Source organism: Bos indicus, chromosome 18 (genome assembly GCF_029378745.1).
Source record: "Bos indicus isolate NIAB-ARS_2022 breed Sahiwal x Tharparkar chromosome 18, NIAB-ARS_B.indTharparkar_mat_pri_1.0, whole genome shotgun sequence".
Classification (NCBI taxonomy): Eukaryota; Metazoa; Chordata; class Mammalia; order Artiodactyla; family Bovidae; genus Bos; species Bos indicus.
Window position 1 is genome coordinate 53,376,536 of NC_091777.1, and position 24,836 is coordinate 53,401,371.

Genomic DNA, 24,836 nt, shown 5'->3' on the forward strand with positions numbered 1-24,836 from the left:
CTGGACTCAACATAAGCAGCAACAGCCTAGTTCATTTCTTTTTAGCGCTGAATAATATCCTATTATCTGGAGGTACCACAGTTTGTTTATCCATGCATCTGCTCTAGGACATCTTGGCTGCCTCCAAATTTTAGCCGTTATGAATTTAAAGCCGCTCATTTGTGTGCAGGTTTTTGTGTTGATACACATTTCAGCTCCTTTGGGTAAATACCGAGGAGCATGATTGTTGGCACACATCGTTTGTATTTCTTTCTGTTCCACTCGGGCATCACGGGTTAGGACTTTTCAAGGGCAAAATCCTACAGACCTAGAAAGCATGGAGGACGATGCCACATGTACTTGGAAAGATGAGAAGCACACAGATGAGTGAAAAGATCTTAGCAGTCCTGAGAAAAATGATCTAGAAGAGACTGACAGTTGAGAACCAAGCAATTGAAGCAGCAGAATTCCCTCAAACTGCAGGAATTGTTTGAAACAGCTACTGGGAAGGCAAAAATAAGTTGATTGAAAGTCTGCCTAAGCAGCAGCCAGATCCCTGATAGCCTCTCCTAAATGCAAATGAGGCAGCCACAGCTCCTGTGTTCTGGAAACAGTCCGGGGGTTCATTCTGGGAGTGGAGGTGGTGGGAAAATACAAGAATATTTGTCCTAGATGGGGTGTGGTCAGTCCATTCTGAAAACAGGACTGAAAAAATGAATGTACACGGTTTCTCTACCTCACCTAAAGCATAAAAGTGAAGATACAGAAATGTAAGCTTCCAGGACTTCCCTGGTGGTCCAGTGGTTAAGGCTCTGGCCAATGCAGGGGGCATGGATGGGTTTGATCCCTGGTCTGGGAACTAAGATCCCACATGTCTTGGGACACAGCCAGGAGATAAAATTTAAAACATTTTAGAGGGGACCCGCCACCATCTCAGGTCTCTCAGCCTCACTATGGCCCACAGGAGGGAGCTGACACCTGGGTCCTCTAATCCTTATGGAGAACCAGCCTTGTATTTCTGGGAGATAACCTGGAAACAAGCAGGAAACGCAGCCTTCAAAACAGTGCTGCCTCCTAGCTCCACAGTGGGATTATCCAGAAAGCCCCTAACGGAGGTCGCATCCCTCTCCTTCCACACCTCCTCCAGCATCACCAGGCTGAAGTCACCCGCACCTCCTCCAGAGAAGCCGTACAATGTACTTCTCTGACCCCAAACCACCAGTCTTCGAGGGATTGCAGTGTGACTCCGTTTCCTTGGCGTATTCATAAAATAGTTCACTCAGTGAAGACAGTGAAGATTATTGACGACGCTACCCTGCTTCTGATGTCCTGCACCAGGAAGTGGTGTTTTGTTTTGTTTTTTAAAAAGTCTTATGATGTAATCAGTGAAATTTCACCTGAATTTGGATGGATTGTGGGACATGACCAACATCAGGCTGTAGACCTCTAAGATTGAAGGCCCCGGGCTGGGTGGTGGTGAACTCACCAAAGCAAATAACACCTGTGAGGTGGTCCTGCAGCAGCCAGTCAGCGCTCTCTTCTCATGACACTCCGTCCTTGCTGTATAACTTTGAATTCATATAAATCCTTTAAGGTGCCAGTACAGTTTTCCTCTCATTTTCTGTTAAATTTTTTTTAAGAGAAAAAAGAAATGTAAGCTTCCTATTAGAGTTGGCTGATACCCTGCCTTGAACTGGGTCAATTTACACACACACACCCCTCCCCGCCATTCCCTCGGGAGTGCCCATTTCCTTCCAGTGGCAAGCACAGCGTCAGCACTGGGTTGTATCTTTGCCAATCTGATAGGGGAAAAATGGCACTCAGTGTAGTTTTAAATGGCAGGAAATGAAATTAAAACCACAGCATGACAGCATTTCACGCCCATCAGGTTGGCAGCATTTTAAAAATCTTAACAATACCGATTATTGGTGTGGAAGTGAAGCAACAGAAGTTTTACAAGCTGTGGGTAAGAAATGGACATTGACATGACTGCCTGGGGAGACAGCCAATAGCTGATGATGTACCCATGTCACACCCATCTCATGTTCTGTGTTCATAAAAACACTGGTAACTAAATGCCCATTAACAGGCGAACAAAGATATATGTTTTGGTATACTGATAAAGAATACTATACAGCAGTGAAAATGAATTAACTAAAGACCCCTACAACAAAACATTGGCTTCCCTGGTGGCTCAGTTGGTAAAGAATCCACCTGCAATGCGGGAGACCTGGGTTTGATCCCTGGGTTGGGAAGATCCCCTCGAAGCGGGCATGGCAACCCACGCCAATATCCTTGCCTGGAGAATCCCCATGGCCAGAGGAGCCTGGCAGGCTACAGTCCATAGGGTCTCAAAGAGTTGGACACAAACGAGCGACTAAGCACACAACATCAGAAGACCGGGGCAAACTGTAAAAGAATACATTCAGGAGGTTATCCTTCATCTAAAGTTAAACAACAAGCAAATGACTGGCATGGATTCCTGGGTTTGTAAGTACATGCTCTATAAATTTAAAGGAAAGTGGGAGCAATAAAAGATTCCCCAGTTGCTTCCAGTGGGCAAAGAGAAGGGTGTCTGTCACAGGGAGGAGGAGTTGGCAGGTTTCACCTAAGTTGTGACATTTTGCCCTTGAACTGGATGGTCAAGACAGGGTTATTCAGGGCTTCCCTTGTGGTCCAGTGGTTAACAGTCCCCCTTGCAGTGCAGGGGACGTGAGTTCGATCCCTGGCCCAGGAAGATCCCACATGCCGCAGAGCAGCCAAGCCCGTGCACACGACCGCTGAGCCTGAGTGCTGCAGCTACTCAAGTCCACACGTCCCAGAGCCTGTGCTCTGCAACGAAGAGAAGCCGCCAAGATGAGAAGCCCGTGCACCGCAACCAAGAGTAGCCCCTGCTCTCCGCAACTAGAGGGAGCCCGAGCACAGCAGTGAAGACCCAACGCAGCCAATAATAATTTTTTTTTTAAAGACAGGCGTGTTTGTTTTCCTTTTTGTTATTTACACATCGTACATATTCCATAAGGGAAATAAGAAATAAAGGTAGGTATGCCGATAGAGAGAATGGCAGGGATAAAGCTCCTGAGGCTGGAGACTGGGATGCTAAGAGCTGAGAGCCGGGGGCACAGGGAGTGAAATGTGATGAAACAGTCAGCAGGGGCCAGACCAGACTGGGGACCCCCTTGAGAACGGTGTTGCTTTCTCCTGAGAACAATGGAGGATCGTGGAAAGAATTTAAGCATGTAGGTTACACAACCAGATTTGCACTTTGAAATGGTTGTATCAGCTACGAGATGAAAAGCAGAGGGAAGCAAAAGTGGGGATGGTAAGCCCAGTCAAGAGTGATGACAAATGGAAATAATAATGGAGTGATCCTAGACTTCCATGGTGGTCCAGTGGTTCAGACTCTGTACTTCCACTGCAGGGGGCATGGGTTCAATCCCTGGTCAGGGAACTAAGATCCGGCATGCCACATGGTGTGGAAAAATTCATAAATAAAAAAATAATGGAGTGATCCAAGTTCAGGTGTACAAAAACGGAGTCAATCGGACATTGAGGATCTGGTCTCAAACACCTCTCTGCACCACTTCGAACTTGAACTTGCTTTGAACTGTGCTAACTCCAAGGACACCACCAGCTGTAGTCAGAACAATGCCTGCCAGCTGCAGACTTATCCTCTCAAGGTCTCCCCTTGTAGCTGTGCAACCATTTCAGACGCCAACCAATCCTTCTTAACAAATACTGTTACTTCTTACCAACTCCAATTATAATTCTTCAGAAAAAACTCAAGTAACTGGCCGTTACTTTGCAGTGTTTGCCGTTTCAAGCCTCCCCTCTTTGGTAATACGGAGCTTCCCATGTGGCACTGCTGCTGCTGCTAAGTCGCGTCAGTCGTGTCCGACTCTGTGCGACCCCATAGACGGCAGCCCACCAGGCTCCCCCGTCCCTGGGATTCTCCAGGCAAGAACACTGGAGTGGGCTGCCATTTCCTTCTCCAATGCAGGAAAGTGAAAAGTGAAAGTGAAGTCGCTCAGTCGTGCCCGACTCTTAGCGACCCCATGGACTGCAGCCTACCAGGCTCCTCCGTCCATGGGATTTTCCAGGCAAGAGTACGGAAGTGGGTCGCCAGTGCCTTTAGTGGTAAAGAATCCAACTGCCAATGCAGGAGACACAAGAGATTTGGGTTTGATCCCTGGGTGGAGAAGATCCCCTGGAGGAGGGCATGGCACCCCACTCCAGGATTCTCGTCTAGAGAATCCAATGGACCGAGGAGCCTGGTGGGCTACAGTCCATAGGGTTGCAAAGAGTCAGACACAACTGAAGCAACTACATGCAAACATGCATTTTTTTGTTTGTTTTTTTCTAAATATATGCATTTTATTGAAGTATAGTTTCAGGTGTACAGCAAGGTGATCAGTTACACATGTACACATATATTATTTTTAAGATTATTTTCCATTATCAGTTATTACAAGATAGGAAAATAGTGCAAGTGCTTCTTGAATCTGTGTCTCCTGGGCTGAAGTTCTAACAAACCCCCAATAAACACCCTTTTCATTTCAATCAGGATTTTGTTTCTGAGAGCTTTATTAGCAGGAGGTTGGTGTAAGGATCCAGGTGAAGTAAAATGGTGGCTTGGACCACCTTCTGAACTTGCCAGGACAGGGGGTCTGGAGACAAGCTCAATAACTGACTAGGAAATGAGATCAACAGACCTGCTTCTGGGTGACGGAGAGGAGGAGTTGATCAAGGGCAAGTCTGAACTTCCTGGCTTGAGCCCCTGAAGGGATGGAGGTATAGACAATAATGGTTTCCTATTGTTACTCTATCAAATTACCACAAATTTAGTGGCTTAAGACAACATAAATGTATTATCTTACAGCTGGGGGTCAGAGGTCCTGAAACTGGGGTATCAATAGGACTGCATTCCTCCTGGAGGCTTTAGGGGAGAATCCATCTCCTTGCCTTCCCCAACTTTAAAGGGCTGCCTGCATTCCTTGGGCTTCCCTGGTGGCTCAGACAGTAAAGGATCTGCCTGCAATGTGGGAGACCTGGGTTTGATCCGTGGGTCAGGAAGATTCCCTGGAGAAGGGAATGGCTACCCACTCCAGTATTCATGCCTGCAGAATTCCATGGACAGAGGAGCCTGGTGGGCTACAGTCCATAGGGTGGCAAAGAGTCAGATAGGACTGAGCAACTAACACTTTCACGGCATTCCTTCTTCATGATCACTAACACTTGGCATAGTCAAATAAATATATATATATATATTTTTTAAAAAGCCCACACATCCTCAGATCATGTGTGTGCACTCTCTGCTGAGGTCATTCCATTGCCCTCACTCTCTGTCAGATCTCCCTTCACCTCCTTATAAGGGCACATGTGATTGCATTGTGAGCCCATCTGGATAATCAGGATAAACCCCCCACCTCGAGATCATTTAATCACAGTTTCAAAGATTCTTTTTGACATGGAAGGCAACTCTCACAGAATCCAAGGATCAAGACCTACCATATCCCCTTGAATCGAGGAGCTCGGTTAAGGGCACAAGCCTTCTGACAGTAGAGGGGGATCTTAGCAGGGGGAGTTGAGTGTCTTGTCCTTGTTGGAAGGCCTCATGGGATTTGAGCTGGCCCCAGATCTCTGCTTGCTTTAACTGTGGCTAAGTCCTTGACCCGTTGTAGCCCAAGGGAAGAATGAGTGCTGGCTAAGTCCAATGCACTTGCTTTTTTTTTTTGGCCCCACCACATGGCATGCAGGGTCTTTAGTTACCTGACCAGGGATTGAACCAGTGCCCCCCTGTAGTGGAAGCCTGGAGTCTTAATCACTGGACCTCCTGGGAAGTCCCCCAGGTTACTTCCTGATTCACAAGTTGGTGGAGGTTAGCGGGTAAAAGCGTGGCCCCTGGAGCCAGCCTGCCTGGGTTCATGTCTGAGCTTTGCTGCCTGTCAGCTGTGTGACTTTGGGAAAATTGCTTAACTTCTCTGTGCATTTCCTTATTGCTGTTAGGGACTGACTTGTGTATTCTCAAAATTCATGGACTGAAACCGTAATCCCTAGTACCTCAGAATGTGATGTATTTGGAGATAGAGCTTCTAAAGCTTTTAAAGAGGTGTGTAGGTTAAATGAAGCCATTGGCTGGGTCCTAATCCAATCCAACTGATGTCCACTAAGAATAGGAAAATTGGAGCTTCCCTGGTGGTCCAGTGGTCAAGACTCCACTGCAGGGGGTGAGGGTTCGATTCCTAGTCAGGGAAGTTCCGCATGCAGTGAGGTGCGGCCAAAAAGAAAAAGAAAAAGGAGAGGAAATTTGGACAAATAGAAACCTCAGACATGTGCAGAGGAGAGACTATGTGACAACAACTTGAGAAGTGGGCGGTTTGCAAGCCAGGAAGAGAATTTCTCCAGAATTGTGAGAAACACGTCTCATGTCTAAGCAGCCCAGTTGGTGGAATTTTGCTATGGCAGCCAAAGCAAACTAGTATATCTACTAAGTTAGGATAAAACCATTATCCATCTCCTAGGGTTGTTATAAATATATCGGGTGCTGAGCCTACAGATAAGGCTGTCATCCGCTGTGTTCAGTCCTCCAGATGTCCTTGGGGCTCTCGCAGGTGGCACCTGGGTTGCAAGAGAGAACCTTCCAGGTGCATGGGAAGCAGATGCTATAGATGTTAGAAGGCCAGCCTGGGCAGTTATGAGGCACTTCCATCTCACACTATTGGTCAAAGCAAATCTCAAGGCCAGAGTCAGATTCTAATTGGTAAATCCTTGATGAAAGTGAAAGAGGAGAGTGAAAAAGTTGGCTTAAAACTCAACATTCAGAAAACAAAGATCATGGCATCTGGTTCCTTCACTTCATGGAAAATAGATGGGGAAACAGTGGAAACAGTGTCAGACTTTGTTTTGGGGGACTCCAAGATCACTGCAGATGGTGACTGCAGCCATGAAATTAAAAGACGCTTACTCCTTGGAAGGAAAGTTATGACCAACCTAGATAGCATATTCAAAAGCAGAGACATTACTTTGCCAACAAAGGTCCATCTAGTCAAGGCTATGGTTTTTCCTGTGGTCATGTATGGATGTGAGAGTTGGACTGTGAAGAAAGCTGAACACCGAAGAATTGATGCTTTTGAACTGTGGTGTTGGAGAAGACTCTTGAGAGTCCCTTGGACCGCAAGGAGATCCAACCAGTGCATTCTAAAGGAGATCAGCCCTGGTATTTCTTTGGAAAGAATGATGCTAAAGCTGAAACTCCAGTACTTTGGCCACCTCATGCGAAGAGTTGACTCATTGGAAAAGACTCTGATGCTGGGAGGGATTGGGGGCAGGAGGAGAAGGGGACGACAGAGGATGAGATGGCTGGATGGCATCACTGACTCGATGGATGTGAGTCTGAGTGAAGTCCGGGAGTTAGTGATGGACAGAGAGGCCTGGCGTGCTGCGATTCATGGGGACTCAAAGAGTCGGACACAACTGAGCGACTGAAATGAACTGAACTGAACTGAGGGAAGGGTTCATTGAAGTTGTGGAATGTGGTTGCCAAAACCGATAAAGATCCTGACATCATATCACGTTCTAGCTCAGGGCTTTTGATTGAAAGTCTGACTACAGGGGGCGCTCCTGCCATCTCATGGAAGCAGGTCGGTTTCCAGTAGTAGCAGTAGTGAAAGTGAGTGAAAGTTGCTCAGTCGAGTCCGACTCTCTGTGACCCCATGGACTATACAGTCCATGGAATTCTCTAGGCCACAGTACTGGAGTGGGTAGCCTTTCCCTTCTCCAGGGGATCTTCCCAACCCAGGGATCAAACCCAGGTCTCCCACATTGCAGGCGGATTCTTTACCAGCTGAGCCACCAGGAAGCAGTAGTAGTAGTAGTGTTAGTACAATACTAATACCAATAACTCAGTGACAGGTCTTGTTTGAATTTCAGCAGTTTTCCTGTCTGTCAATGTCCTCTTTGTTCCAGAAGCCAATCCAGGATCGAACACTGCGTTTCCTTCTGAGTGTCCCCCCATCAGTAACAGCTCCCCATCTTACATGACCTTGGCCCTTTAAAACAATACTGATCAGTTATTTTCTAGAACATCCCTCAGTTTGGGCTTGTCTGGGCTTCCCCCCATGATTATATTGACCCTATGCGCTTTTGTCAGGAATACTCCAGAAGTGATATTTTGCACCTCGGTGCCTTATATTGGGGCTCCCCCAGTGGCTCAGCAGTAAAGAATCTGCCTGCAGTGCAGGAGCTCCAGGGACTGGGGTTCAATCCCTGGGTCGGGAATATCCACTGGAGTAGGAAATGGCAACCCACTCCAGTATTCTTACCTGAAGAATCCCATGGATAGAGGAGCCTGGTGGGCTACAGTCCATAAGGGTGGCAAAGAGTCGGACATGACTGAAGAGACTTAGCATGCACAGCTTATATTGAGGGTGAGTGATATTGAAAGAGGTGATATTAACCTTGATTATTTGATTAATGTGGTGTCTGTTGGGTTTCTTCAGTGTAAGATTACTGTTTGTCCTGCTGTAATTGACAAATATCTTGGGGGATATACTTTGAGATTATGCATATATCCTATTTCTTCTCAAACTTTTGCCCAGTATTAGCATCCATCAGTAGATCTTGCCTGCAACAACTGTCGTCAGGCAGTCTTTAAATCTTTTTAAGATCTGTGATCTTGGGAAGTGCTGTCCACCTCTTGGCACGGTCTGCTTCAGGAACCAGTTTATTGGCTCTGGAAATCGTCTGGTGCCGGTCATCATCTGTAGGGACAGGCTTCCGAGAATCCTGGGAGTGCTGACCTGGGTCTGGTTTGGCGTGTTTCCTGTGAATTCAGCAGGATCGCTTTTATTCTGATGGTAGTGCAGGCGATCAGCAGTGCTCGAGAGATCCTTTCCAGCCAGGTGATAGTACACATTTTCCTCTAAAACCTTGACATACCCTGGATCTCCTGTTTGGAAGGGATGACAAGGCTCATTGGCCAGTAGCAGCCTGCTGACCACACTCTCCAAGGACACAGGCAGACCTGTTTTATTGCCCTTCGCTCTACTGCACTCCTCCGATGCTGCACTTTTACAAATTTGTGGCAAGATCTGTGGCAACTCTAGATTGAGCAAGTTTGTTGGCTCCATTTTTCCAACAGCATTTGCTTGCTTCAAAATGGGTCACATTTCAGTAATTCTTGCAATATTTCAAACTTTTTCATTAATACTGTATTTGCATGGGCCACAACTAGAGAGCCCGTGCGCCACAACTTCTGAAGCCTGCGGGCTCTAGAGCCCGTGCTCCGCAACTCGAGAGAAGCTCTAAGACCTAGTACAGCCAAATAGATAATAAATAAAATAAATACATTTTAAAAATACTATATTTGCCATGATCTGTGTTCACTGATCTTTTTTAAATATCAGATTGAGCAAATGATTTATTTTTTATTTATGTGTTTAATATTTGTTCACTTATTTGGCTGCACTTATTTGGGTCTTAGTTGCCGCCAGTGGGGTCTTCCTGCTTTTTTTTTTACTTGCCGCTTGCAGGGTCTTTAGTTCCAACACAAGATCTAGTTCCTGACCAGGGACTGAACCCAGGCCCTGTGCATTGGGAGTACAGAGTTTTGGCCACTGGACCATCAAGGAAGTCCCCCTCAGTGATCTTTGACATGACTCTTGTCATTGTTTTGGGAGTGCCACAAGCGGCACTGTATGTAAGACAGTGAGCTGAATTGATAAACGTGGTGTGTGTTCCGACTGCTCGGCCAACCAGCTTGTCCTCCGTCTCTCTCCCTCTCCTCCGGCCTCCCTATTCCCCAAGACACAGCAATATTGAAATTAGGCCAATTAAAACCCTGTTGAGGTCTCTGAGTGTTCAAATGAAAGGAAGAGTCACACATCTCTCACTTAAAATCAAACGCTAGAAGGGGCTTCCCTGGCAGCCCGGTGGTTTAGAATTCGCCTTCCAACGCAGCGGGTACAGTTTGATCCCTGGTGAGCTAAGATCCAATGTGCCTCTCGGCCAAAAAACCAAAACATAAAATAGAAGGAATATTGTAACAAACTCAGTAGAGACTAAAAAATGGTCCACTTCAAAATACCTTAAAAAAAAGACTTTAGTGGAGGAAGTAAGTACAGATGGGGGGAAATAACAAGAGAACTAGAATTAGACGTGGAGCCTGAAGATGGGACTGAATTACTGCAACCTCATGGAAAAACTCTAATGAATGAGGCGCTGTTTCTTATGGATGAGCAAAGAACGTGGTTTTTTGAGCTGGCCTCTATTCCTGGTGAAGATGCTGTGAAGACTGTTGAAATGATGACAAAGAACTTAGAATATGTCATGAACGTAGTTGATAAAGCAGCAGCGGGCTTTGAACGGATTGACTCCAATTTTGAAAGAAGTTCTGTGGGTAAATGCTGTCAGACAGCACTTCAGGCTACAGAGAAACCGTCTGTGAAAGGAAGAGTCAATCGATGCATCAGACTTCACTGTTGTCTTATTTTAAGAAATCACCATGGCCTCCCTAGCCTTCAGCACCCACCACCCTGATCAGTCAGTGCCCATCAACACTGAGGCAGGCCCCTCCAGCAACGGAAAGATGACAATTCACTGAAGCCTCAGACGATGATCAGCGTTTTAAAAAAATTTTTTATTGTTGTTCAGTCAATCAGTCATGTCCGACTCTTTGCAACCCCATAAACGGCAGCACACTAGGCTTCCCTGTCCTTCACTATCTCCCAGAGTCTGCTCAAAGTCAAGTCCACTGAGTCAGTAATGCCATCCAATCGTCTGTCACTCGGTCACTCCCTTCTCTTTTTACCTTCAATCTTTCCCAGCATCAGGGTCTTTTCCAGTGAGTCAGTTCTTCCCATCAGGTGGCCAAAGTATTGGAGCTTCAGCTTTAGCCTCAATCCTTCCAATGAATATTCAGGACTGATTTCCTTTAGAAATTATATATATATATCTTGCAAGTGGGATTGTCAATCTTCATTGAGGCATGCGAGATCTTTAGTTGCAGCATGTGGAATCTAGTTCGCAGATCTAGAACCTGGGCCCCTGCATTGAAAGCTTGGACTCTTAGCTATTGGACCACCAAGGAAGTCCCTCTGCTGTAAATGTTGTGTATCTGATATTTATGGTGGCTCAGATGGTAAAGCATCCGCCTGCAGTGTAGGAGACTCTGGTTTAGTCCCTGGGTTGGGAAAATCCCCAGAAAAGGGAATGGCAACCCACTCCAGTATTCTTGCTTGGAGAATTCCATGCTTGGAAAATCCCCAGAAAAGGGAATGGCAACCCACTTGAGTATTCTTGCTTGGAGAATTCCATGGACCTCTGTCCATGGGGTCACAAAGAGTTGGACACAGCTGAGGGACTAAAACGTGTGCTCAATCAAGCTGTATAGGTATGTGTTAACATTTCTGCTGTTCCTTGGCCCAATTCCACAGAGGAATGCCAAACTGAGGGATAATCTCCAGTATTCATTTCTTTTCCTCTGTCAGAGCATCAGCACGTCTAGCTGGATAACCTCCAACCCCTCCAGTAAACAAGCGAACAGCAGGAACAGCCTGAAGCCAGAGGGCAATGTATGGAACCCACGTGAGACAGTGCAAGGATCAGCGTGGACCTTGGAGGATTTCCTGAGATAAGTTGTTCTCTGGGGAGCCACTGAGATTCCCAAACAGCACATCAGGAAATACTTTGGTTAGAGGTTTTATAGATGCTGGGACAGAACCCATTGTCCTTTAGAGGCTTCACTGCCGCCCATCTGCACGCAGGTCCCATCTGATGGGAGATAAGGTCAGCCAGAAGGTCACATGAAGGGGGCCAGTCAGTTATAGCTCAACAACAAAAAAAGAAAGTGGGGGCCACCGGAAGACCATTTGGCCTGATGTATAGTCCACCAGTGAATCGTTTGCTTGGTACCTTTTTTTTTTTAATTTGAGGTGTAATTGACATATAACATTTTAATTTCAAGTGCAGATCGTAATTACGCAACATTTGTATGGTATATGTGAAATGATCACATAAGTCTAGTTAACATCCGTCACCATCCTTACAATTTTTTTTTCTTGTGATGAGGGCTTGTAAGATCCACTCTTAGCCATTTTCAAATATGTGACGCAGTGTTATGAGCTACCATCACCATGCCGTACGTTACACCCTTGGGACACACTGTTTGGTACCCTTTTGTATCCATTTGTCCTTTTCAGTTTGCGGTGTATTTGCCTGACTAGCTGATAATATCCGTTAGGGGATAAAGGCAGATTTAGACTACTGGGTGTAGAAGGGATCGGGGCGGGGGCAGGGGGCTGTGGGCCCCTTGTGGGCTCTGTCCTTCCCTGGAGATGGGGTGTCTGTCTCCATGGTGAACAGCAGCAATTTTAGCAGGGAGGTCTGTTAGCCCCTGGGGTTCCCAGGTGGCGCTGGTGGTAAAGAACTTGACTGCCAATACAGGAGACATAAGAGACTTGGGTTGGATCCCTGGGTTGGGCAGATCCCCTGGAGGAGGGCATGGCAACCCACTCCAGTATTCTTGCCGGAAGTATCCCATGGACAGAGAAAGCTGGTGGTTACAGTTTTCATAGGGACACAGTAGGACACGACTAAAGTGATTTAGCACGCACTCAATTAGCCCCTATCAGGGCAGCAGTGATATTCCTGATGGCAAATCGGAGCACCAGCAGGGGTCAGGAATCCACAGGATTTCCATGTGCACCGGCAGCGCAGCAGACACCAAAAGCATGCCTGGAGTTGCTATATGTATGTACTGCTAGTTTGCAAGCTCTAGGAAGAGCTATGAGCTGGGCCACTGGGGCTGAACTTGTAATGCGCAAAGCATAAGCCTCCAGCATTTGATCTGGGGAAACTCGGGCATGACCCGTGATCAGGTTTCCCCAGGAACTTCGTCTACCAGAGCCATCTCAAAACAGAAGAAAAGTCTGTGTCATCTGAGGTGGAGAGGGTGCCTAAGAAGTATTTTCGTGGCTTTGAGACCATTTCTCTAGTTGTAGGGCGATTGAATGGGCTCCCTGGTACTCAGCTGGTAAAGAATCCACCTGCAACGCTGGAGTCCTGGGTTCAGTCCCTGAGTTGGGAAGATCCCCTGGAGGAGGGCATGGCAACCCACTCTGGTATTCCTGCCTGGAGAATCCCCACGGAGAGAGGAGCTTGACAGGCTACAGTCCATGAGGTTGCAAAGAGTTGGACATGACTGAGCAACTAAGCATAGCACAGGACGAGGGGGTTGGGCTCTCTGTCACCAGGAAGCGACCATAGTGCAAATGGATTTAAACGTTACGTGATGCAAGTGATGGCAGCGTGGGTGCCTGCAGAGAGAGGCTATGTCTTTGGCACAGCACGGGGAGCAGAGAGGACTGGGGAGCCCCAGGTGAGGGTAGTGGCTCAGAGGGGGACTTGTGTCTGATGCCACAGGGTCTAACTGACCTGAGAAATACGCTACAGGGTGTATCTGAGAGGCCAAAAGTTGTCATAAAACAACTTTGTGGCAGTGGAGGTGAAAAGCTTTGTCAAAATGAGGTCAGCTGAGAGCTGGGGGTGTGGACAGTACTCATTTTAAAGTTTCAGGGGACTGATGTTCATTGCAGCATTATTTACAACAGTCAAGACATGGAAGCTACCTAAAATATCCACTAACAGATGAATGGATAAAGATGTGGTGTATATATATGCACTACTCAGTCATAGGCAAAGAATGAAATAATGCCATTTGTAGCAACATGGATGGACCTAGAGATGATCCTACGAAGTGGAATAAGTCAGACAGAGAAAGACATATCAAATGATATCGCGTATATGTGAAATGCTGTAGGGAGGGGAGGTGAAAGTCGCTCAGCCCTGTCTGACTCTCTGTGACCCCATGGACTATACAGTCCATGGAATTCTCCAGGCCAGAATACTGGAGTTGGGTAGCCGTTCCCTTCTCCAGGGGATCTTCTCAAACCCAGGGATTGAACTCAGGTCTCCCTCATTGCAGGCGGATCATTTACCAGCCACAAGGGAAGCCCAAGATTACTGGAGTGGGTAGGGAGGTGATATATGTATACTAATAGCTGATTTACATTGTCATGTGACAGAAAGCAGCAGAACACTATGAAGCAATATTCTCCAATTAAAAATAAATTTTAAAAAATAAGTAAGATTTTAAAAGAATGCAAATGAACTTACACACAAAAACAGAAATAGACCCAGAGACATAGAAAACAAACTTATGATTACCAAAGCGGGGAGGGATAAATTAGAAATTTGGAATTAATATTAGCACACTGCTGTATATAAAATAGCTGACAAAGACCTATTGTATAGCACAGGGATTTTGTAATAACCTATAAGGGAAACGGATCTGAAAAAGAATAGATATATACATGTATGTATAACTGAATCATGATGCTGTACACTTGAAATTAACACAACATTGTAAATCAACTATGCTTCAATTTAAATACAACAGTTTCAGAGGAGGTTCATGCCTCCAGGAGCCAGGACACGGGCTCCAAATAGCATCTGAGAGGAGGGCAAATAAAGCTTGAGGAAAGGCAGCAAAAATAAAGGCATGTGCCGGCGGCAGCTTCTCCCCTGGGTTTGCACATCTGCTTTTTTTGCTCTGAGTAGAGGGATGGGCAGAAGTGATTTAAGGCGTTTGGGGGTGAGTTTTTGAGTTCCCTGCAATAACTCCTGTTTTGAGTAGGTGGCAGTGGTTAGCAGCCCTGAAGCTTAGATATGGAAGCGTTCTGGTCTTGTCTTGTTCGTGCCCTGGAGTTCCCAGGGGGTGCAGTGGTAAAGAATCCGACTGCCAGTGCAGGAGATACAAGAGACGTGGGCTTGATCCCTGGGTCAGGAAGAGCCTCTGGAGGAAGGGGCCTAAAAGAATGAGAGGGTCTGTTTCATCACCCTGCTTATCTGGTTACAGAGTAAGAAAGCACACGTGTATTGAGCGACGGTAGAGTCTGGGGTAAAGGCTGCAAAGTGAAGTCAGCTTTAAAGACTTGGGAAAATAATCTCGCACAGTCCCTGAGATACGTGAGTCCCCGTTGATTGTCTCCCTCTAAACATAATTGCAGAAAGAAATGGTGAGTCGGGAATCAACGGGGGAAAGAAAGCTGAGCAAAGATCCATCACTGTAACCAGGCTGCGCCAGCAGGAGTCAATGTCGGGGTTAGGACCTCTGAGGTGGAACAGTGACAAGTGTTTATGGCTCTGCCCGCTTTGCACATATCACCAGGTTTGATTCAGAAGGGAATCCGGGAATAGAAGACGTTGCCCAGAGACTCTCGACAGCTTGAATGGAGTCAGACATGGTGGGCAGACATAAATCCTCGGAGCCAAGGGTAGGCAGTCATACCTGTGTCGATTAAGAAATCCATGGAAGACTTCCCCAGTGGTCCAGTGGATAAGAATCTGCCTGCCCAGTGCAAGAGACACGGGTTCAGTCCCTGGTCCAGGAAGATTCTCCATGCAGCGGAATGACTAAGCACGTGCGCCACAACTGCTGAGCCCACGTGGTGTGACCACTGAAGCCCATGGGCCTGGAATCCGTGCTCTGCAGCAAGAAAGCAGCTCCCACTCTCTGCAACTAGGGAAAAGCCTGAGGGCTGCAGTGAAGACACAGTGCAACCAAATAATAATAATAAATAAGTAAATTGAAAAATAAATCCAGGGAGACTTCCCCAATGGTCCAGTAGTTAAGAATCCACCTTTCAATGCAGGGGACCCGGATTTGATCCACATGCCTCGAGGCAACTAAGCCCATGCACCACAACTAGGAAGCTGGTGCTCCAGCTACTGAGCCTGTGCCCTCTAGAGCCCGAGCTCTGCAATAAGAGAAGCCCAAATGCCAACATTAAAAAAATTTTTTTTAAATTAAGAAATGCAATTTAAGGCTGTGGCTCTTGCCCTCTGCGATGGTCCCCACTCTGTCTGTGGAGTGTGTTTCTCTCTGAATAAATCTACTTCTTTATATAAAAAAAAAAAAAGAAATGGAATTTAAGAAATCCAATTCCTGATCCTCTATCTTAAGTTCAATGGTGGGTGCCAGGGTGTGACTCAGGATAGGACTGACCTTGTCCTTGAAGGGGAATTGCCCCCGAAGGAGGAGAACTTGACCCTCTGTGGGCTCGGGGTTCTAGGATGATTGCTTTGTAAGCTTTCCTTTATTTGACGTACAGGACCACTGTTTTCCCAATGTCCCAGCCTTTTACAGAATGTACAATTGTCTTGGGACAAAGGCAGGGACCGTTGATTTTAACTGCCTTTTCCTCCTGCTTTCCTGAAGGCTATTGTAAAAGAACCGAGAAGCAATTTCTGTAATAACATTGAGAGCCTGTCCATCCTGGCCAATTACGCTATTTTGGATTTGCTCAGACAGTAAAGAATCTGCCCATCCCTACATAGGGAAGGTCCCCTGGAGGAGGGCATGGCAACCCACTCCAGTATTCTTGCCTGGAGAATTCCATGGACAGATGAACCTGGCGGGCTACAGTCCAGAGGGTCACAAAGAGTCGGACAAGACTGAGTACACACACATGTTAGGGAGATTTCCAACTAAAGCAGACATGTTCTGGGGCATCTGAGTTTGATGCATTGTGTCTTTGAAAAATCTGTGTAACACCTTCCACGGAGATTTGGGGATGCTCTTCTTTCTGAGCACACAGTTCAACCTGGGATCAGTTTACCTTTGGAGGAAAGCCCTTTAGCATCACTCCTATCAGACCTGGAACATCAGGCTCCACTTGGGTCATTTCCTGGCCATTTGCTGAAGCACCTGGGAAGGGTTCTGGCCACCGGTTTCCCCAGTGTGGGGAGTCTCCTGCAGAAGCTCTTGGCATATGGCTTTAGTATCATCAGAGGGCCTTCCCTGGAAGCTCAGTCGGTAAAGAAACTGCCTGCAGGGCAGGAGACACAGGTTCATTTCCTGAGTTGGAAAGATCCCCTGGAGAAGGAAATGGCAAACCACTCCAGTATTCTTGCCTGAAAAATGCCACGGACAGAGGAGCCTGACGGGCTATCATCCACCAAATGTCAAGAGTCAGACATGACTGAGCAACTAAACCACCACCATAGTATCATCACCAATGGAAAGAACACATCTTACAAGCTGTCCCCTATGAGCAGAGTTATATATATGGCCACTGATGTTTCTAGCTCCTCTCTGCATTTGGCAGGATCTTCTGGAAGTGGAAGTTTAAAAGATCTGCTGGTATCCAGGGAACATGGATGCTTTCCAGTGGAATCCAGGATACTTCTTTCTTTTTTTTTGGCTGAGACAGGTCTTGGTTTCAGCATGTGAGATCTAGTTCCCTGACCAGGAATCGAACCCTCGCCCCTGCATTGGGAGCATGGAGTCTTGGCCACCAGACCACCAGGGACATCCCCATCCCGGATACGTTTATTTATTTATTAGCTCTGGTTTACCCCAAGGATAATCTTACATTTTATCTGTTTACTTATTTATGGCGGCACTGAGGCTGCTTTACTGCCTGAAGGCTTTTGTCTAGTTACAGGGAGTGGGAGCTACTCTTCACTGTGGTGCGTGGGCTTCCCGCTGCAGTGGCTTTTCTAGTTCTGGAGCACAGGTTCTAGGCCCGGGCTCAGGAGTTGTGACACGCAGTCTTAGTTGCTCTGTGGCACGTGGGATCTGCCCAGACCAGGGAACGAACCGGTGTCTCCTGTATTTGCAGGGGGATTCTTAACCACTGGACCACCGGGGAAGTCTGAGTCCAGGAAACGTCTGACCAGCCCTTTGCCTGGGAAAGCCTGAAGCTGATGGGTTTTGATTACAGAGCCCTGGGAAGTACTCCTGATTACCAGAGATGGCAAGACCAGTACCAAAGCCTCTACCAAGTTTTCCTCCTCCATATCAGCATTTACGTAAATAACCTATATCCCCCAGTCCAGAGATCAGGCCCAAGTGCTCTCTGGATTCTTTCAGGGAAAGGGAAGTTAATCCTGGCAGCTGTGTGTTTGAGGGATTTTCTGTGGAAGCTGGGGTAATTTTAGAAATTAAAGATATTTGCTGGGGAGGTGAGGCTAGATTTTGGGGAGATGGATTTGAAGCAGGGACCCAGAGATGCAGAAGACCTTCTAGAGGGTCAGGGACAGGGAGTTGGGTGTGAAGAGGCATGTGGGAGAGTGGAATTTATGGGGGCTATAGGTTTTTGTTCCAAGTCTGACTTCTGTTTTTTTCAGTCTTGTTGAAGGGACCCCTAAGGCTAGCCAGGATGCTCTTTTGCTTCCTTCTATCAGTTTGATCTTGGTTCCAACAGGACATTTATTTAGGATGAGAAGTCTCTAAAATCTTTTAAAAACATAAATGTTTTTCCAAATCAAACAATCCCTTATCTCACCATTGACGGGTAGACTTTTCAAAGGTGTTGTTTAGTCACACAGTTGTATCTGACTCTTTGCAACCCCATGGACTGTAGCCTGCCAGGCTCCTCTGTCCATGGGATTCTAATACTGGAGTAGGTTGTCATGCCCTCCTCCAGGGGATCTTCCCGACCCAGGGATGGAACCCATGTCCCTTGCATTGGCAGGCGGATTCTTTATCACTGCCCCACCTGGGAAGCCCCAAACCCAGAAAGAGACAATAATCACAAGAGTCACTAGACTCCAAGAGTTAGTTCACATGAATGTTTTCTCCAGCTAATGTAAAGTTAGAAGGGAGAAATACAGTAGAGACTTGTACTGCTGGGCTTGATCAGACCACATGCAGAGGTCCAAGAAACAGAAAAGAAGCCTAACGTTTTGCTGCCTTTGTCAGGTCCCAGGATCTCTCAGTTGCAGCCTCCAGAGTGGCAGAAGGTTCTAGACAATGCAGTCTCTCCACATTTCCAATGCAGGAGGTAAGGGTTCGATCCCCAGTCAGGGAACTAAGATTCCACATGCCAGGTGGTGTGGCCAAAAATAAATTAAAAAATGGTTAAATAAATAATTACTATATGATCTGGCAACTCCACTTCTAGGAATATACCCAAAAGAATTGAAAGCAGGGACTCAAACAGATCCTTGCACATGAATGTTCATGGTAGCATTAGTCACAACAGCCAAGGAGGTGGAAGCAACCCAGACGTCCGTCAGCAGAGGAATGAATAAACAGAATGTGGTATGTACATACAATGAAATAGTATTCAGCCTGGAAAAGGATCGGAATTTTGATACATCCCGCAGCATGCACAAGCACGAAAACATTACACTCACTGAAATAAAACAGACACCAAAGGACAAATAGGTATAATTTCTCTTATATAATGCATCTGGAATACGCAAATTAATCAAGACAGAAAGTAGAATTAAGATTACATAGACGTTCAGTTCAGTTCAGTTCCGTTGCTCAGTCGTGTCTGACTCTTTGCAACCCCATGGACTGCAGCACTCCAGGCCTCCCTATCCATCACCAACTCCCAGAGTTTACTCAAACTCATCTCCATTGAGTCGGTGATGCCATCCAACCATCTCATCCTCTCGCCTTCAGTCTTTCCCAGCATCAGGGTCTTTTCAAATGAGTCAGTTCTTCGCATCACGTGGGCAAAGTATTGGAGTTTTAGCTTCAGCATCAGTCCTTCCAGTGAATATTCAGGACTGATTTCCTTTAGGATGGACTGGTTGGATCTCCTTGCTGTCCAAGGGACTCTCAAGAGTCTTCTCCAACACCACAGTTCAAAAGCAACAATTCTTCAGTGCTGAGCTTTCTTTATAGTTCAAATCTCACATCCATACATGACTACTGGAAAAACCATAGCTTTGACTAGACACACTTTTGTTGGCAAAGTAATGTCTCTACTTTTTAATATGCTGTCTAGGTTGGTCATAACTTTTCTTCCAAGAAGCAAGCGCCTTTTAATTTGATGGCTGCTGTTACCATTTGCTGGAGAAGGCAATGGCACCCCATTCCAGTACTCTTGCCTGGAAAATCCCATGGATGGAGGAGCCTGGTAGGCTGCAGTCCATGGGGTTGCACAGAGTCGGACATGACTAAAGCGACTTAGCAGCAGCAGCAGCAGTAGTCACCATTTGCAGTGATTTTGGAGCCAAAAAAAATAAAGTCTATCACTGTTTCCATTGTTTCCCCATCTATTTGCCATAAAATGATGGGACCAGATGCCATGATCTTAGTTTTCTGAACGTTGAGTTTTAAGCCAACTTTTTCACTCTCCACTTTCACTTTCATCAAGAGGCTCTTTAGTTCTTCTTTGCTTTCTGCCATAAGGATGGTGTCATCTGCATATCTGAGGTTATTGATATTTCTCCCAGCAATCTTAATTCCAGCTTGTGCTTCATCCAGTCCAGAAGTTCTCATGATGTACTCTGCATATAAGTTAAATAAGCAGGGTGACAATATACAGCCTTGACGTACTCCTTTTCCTATTTGGAACCAGTCTGTTGTTCCATGTCCAGTTCTAACTGTTGCTTCCTGACCTGCATATAGGTTTCTCAAGAGGCAGGTCAGGTGGTCTGGTATTCCCATCTCTTTAAGAATTTTCCACAGTTTGTTCTGATCCACAGAGTCAAAGGCTTTGGCGTAGTCAATAAAGCAGAAATAGATGTTTTTCTGGAACTCTCTTGCTTTTTCGATGATCCAGTGGATGTTGGCAATTTGATCTCTGGTTCCTCTGCCTTTTCTTAAGCCAGCTTGAACATCAGGAATTTCACGGTTCATGTACTGTTGAAGCCTGGCTTGGAGAATTTTGAGCATTACTTTACTAGCCTGTGAGATGAGTGCAATTGTGCGGTAGTTTGAGCATTCTTTGGCATTGCCTTTCTTTGGAATTGGAATGAAAACTGACCTTTTCCAGTCCTGTGTCCACTGCTGAGTTTTCCAAATTTGCTGGCATATTGAGTGCAGCACTTTCACAGCATCCTCTTTTAGGATTTGAAATAGCTCAACTGGAATTCCATCACCATAGACGTGGGTTAGGGAATGATTGTTTAATGGGCACAGAGTTTCTATTTGGGATGTTAAATAAAATTCAGGTAAGTAAATTAAAAATTAATTTGGCTTACTCAACAGTTCATAGATCAAACTACCTTCCATCCACCAGCAGAAAGGTGCTCCATGGAGCAGTAAAAAGGAAAGATTTTTTGTTTGTTTGTTTAATGTTTATTCATTTGTTCAGCTCAGCCAGGCCTTAGCTGCAACATGCAGGATCTTTAGCTGTGCCACGCAAGCTCTTAGTTGTGCTATGTGGGCTCTAGTTGTCTGACCAGGGATTGAACCTGGGCCCCCTACATTGGGAGCACAGAGTCTTAGCCACTGGACCACCAGGGGATCCCAAAAGAAAAGTCTTTTATAGGTGGAAAGAGGTGGGGAAAAAAAGTTATTAGAAAAAAAAACAAACATTTTTTTCAGACATAGTAATCCTCCTAATGGGAATAGAAGGATCTATTGGGCTATGAGCTCAGTGGTACTGACCAGGTAATTCCAGGTTGACTGGTCAAAGGTCACATCCCTGGAGATTGAGACTACAATTGGGTTAGATATTGTCTTGTTTTCCTGGCATGGGGTTGAGCACACGTGACTCCATTTTGAGCCTGCTATCTTCTTTTTAAGGGGGCTTCCCTAATGGCTCAATGGCAAAGAATCTGCCTTCAGTGCAGAAGACTCGTGTTTGATCCCTGGGTTGGGAAGATTCCCTGGAAGGGGAATTGGCAACCCAGTCCAGTATTCTTGCCTAAAAAGTTCCATCAAAAAGAATAGGACTCAACTAATCAATTGAGCATGCATGTCTTCTTTTTAACCATCCCCTAATTTTGATTAGATTCTCAGCCTGAGAGATACGATTAAACTTTAAGGCATGACGCCACTCGAAGCTACTGCTCTACAGTTCTCCAAGCTCCTATTGATCCTCTGTGCCGTATCCCCAAGTCCTGATGTTTTTCCTTAATCTGTGATACTCGCAGCCACAACTTCAGATTCACAATGTTTAAGCTGGACATTTTCTTTGTTTCTTTTCTTATATCCCAGGGAGAACACTTGTTTGGTGATTATCGGCTATGAACACACAATTAAAGCTTTTGAGAGAGTATGAGAGGGTACAGTGTACCAGGGAGATGACTGTGGTTTTTATAAGCAGGATATTTCTTAGTGTTCTGAGTGCACTTTGGAGATATGATCCTCAAGACCCAAACCAATCAAATCAAATAAGTCAAAGAAAAACTCCACTAAAAGAATGATCTTTATATGTATATATTGGAGAAGGCAATGGCACCCCACTCCAGTACTCTTGCCTGGAAAATTCCATGGATGGAGGATCCTGGTAGGCTGCAGTCCATGGGGTCGCTAAGAGTCAGACACGACTGAGTGACTTCACTTTCACTTTTCACTTTCATGCATTGGAGAAGGAAATGGCAACCCACTCCAGTGTTCTTGCCTGGAGAATCCCAGGGACGGGGGAGCCTGGTGGGCTGCCATCTATGGGGTCGCACAGAGTCAGACACGACTGAAGTGACTTAGCATATGTATATATAAATAAGATTATATTAGATATTATATTATATTATATTATTTATTTATTTATTGGCTGTACTGGATCTTTGTTGCTACTTGGGCTTTTCTCTACTTGCGGCAAGTAGGGGCTACACTCTAGTTGCAATGCACAGGCTTTTCATTGCAGTGGCTTCTCTTGTTGCTAAGCATGGGCTCTAGGGTGCATGGGCTTCAATAGTTGGGATTCCCCACCTCTAAAGGGTAGGGTTGATAGTTTTGGCACACGGACTCAGTTGCTCCGAAGCATGTGGGATCTTCCCGGACCAGGGATCGAACCTGTGTCTCGTGCATTAGCAGCGGATTCTTTACCACCGAGCCACCTGGGAAGCCCAGAGAGTCATCTTCTTAACCCAGGTGGCCTCCTCAATGATCGTATGTATCTGAGTTTCAGCTTCTCCAAAAGTGTTAACCCAGGTACAACAAGTGGTGTTGGCCACAGACACTGCCTCACTCAGCTAAAAGATAATCAAGGGCTGTCCTGTTATCAGGAACAACTTTGACGAGGGTCTAAGGATCTTTGTTGGGCAGCTGTGGTCTTAGCAATGGAAACTACAGTAGCTTCAAGAGTTAAGGAGATGTTTGAGGTCATGTTCCCATTTATCAGTTAATCCTAACTGGAAAAGAAGGGCCCTGCCAAAGGATGTGAACCTTGAATCATGAATGCCTCCTGGTTAGTTCCTTTCTAACTAGACAATGTAGGTCAAGGGGATTCAATCAATGAAATGTCTTCATTCCTTTGTCCACAAAGTTAGAGGCACAGTCAGATAATCTAAGAGGCATTATCCAGCTGTACACAGTCATCTAGGCATTCATACACCCTACGAGAATGATAACCATTACAGACAAAGACAAAAGTTGTTGCAGGACAGACCATTCCCCTTATGGGGGTACTATAAATAGAGGTTTTTAGTACGTACGGGAAGAAAATCTCCTAGCCTGAAACAGAGTCGTTTTAAATCCCTTGCGAAGATAGGAGCTGCTGGTGAGAATGTTTAGCAAGTGGCAGCAGATCTGATCCAGATAATCATGAGTAGGTGGCAGGTGCAAGTGTACAAAGATTTACATAGGGGTGTGTGTGTGTGTTAAGTCACGTCAGTCGTATCCGACTCTGTGGCCCTGTGGACTGTAGCCTACCAGGCTACTCTGTCCTTGGGATGCTCCAGGCAAGAATAGTGGAGTGTCTTGCAATGCCCTCCTCCAGGTTACATAGGTATGCCTATGTAATCGGGCAAGCACGGGCATAACAAGAGAAAGGGAAAGACAAGGCACTGGATATTCTGGCCATAGCAGCTGAGACTTCTAAGGGGAGTCAGTCATGGTTTGCAGTGACATTGTGAACAGAAGAGAAGTGGGCCACAGGAAGGATCAGCGGGGATCTCTCGCCTCATGGACAAGTGAGTTTTTGATGACAAATTCAGCAGTCTGAAAGGTTGCTTCACTTAGCGATGGCCTGGGAGATATGATGAGGGCATTATCTTGCTAGGCCAATGCCAGAGTAAAGAGAAGAAAGGGTTTCACATTTAGCTAAAATATGAACTGGTCTTTTTTTTTGGCAGCTCTTGGGTTTTCTCTAGTTGCAGTGCACAGACTTAGTGGCCTCATGGCATGGGGGATCTTAGTTCCCTGATCACGGATGGAACCCAAGTCCCCTGCTTTGGAAGGTGGATTTTTTTAAAACCTAATAACAAGCTTTTAGTTTTTCTTTTTTAATTTATTTTTGGCTGAACTGGGTCTTTGTTGCTGCACACAGACATTCTTTAGATGCAATATGCTAAGTCCTTCAGCCATGTCCTACTCTTTGTGATCCCATGAACTGTAGCCCGCCAGGCTCCTCTGTCCATGGGATTCTCCAAGCAACAATACTGGAGTGGGTTCCCACACCCTCTTCCAGGGGATCTTCCCCACCCAGGGATCAAGCCCAGGTGTCCTATGGCTCCTGCATTGGCAGGCTGATTCTTTACCACTAGCGCTACCAGGGAAGCCTCATTGCAGCAAGCAGGGGCTACCCTCTAGTTGCAGTGTGCAAGCTTCTCATGGCGATGGCTTCTCTTCTTGTGGAGCACAGGTTCTAGGGTGCATGGGCTTCAGTACTTGTGGCACACCAGCTTAGTTGCCCTAAGACATGTGGAATCTTCCTGGACCAAGGATCGAACCAGCGAACCCTGCAATGGCAAGTGGATTCTTTACCCCTGTGCCCCCAGGGAAGTCCCTGGCACAGGTGTATTTTAACAAGGTTGCTTGCTACCAAAAGACATCCCTATTGCAAAAAAAAAAAAAAAAAAAAAACTGAGCTCTGAAGTTCAGTGGCACCGTGGTGAGGGATATCCAGGGGACAGTCCCTAAAACAAAGGGACCAGGCAGCTGCTCAGAT

At 46.1% G+C, this 24,836-nt stretch overlaps 1 pseudogene; it reads left to right on the forward strand.

Annotated features, from left to right (window-relative positions):
* Positions 1 to 24,836, forward strand: part of LOC139177146 (negative regulator of P-body association-like) — a 29,874-nt pseudogene continuing 5,038 nt past the window's right edge.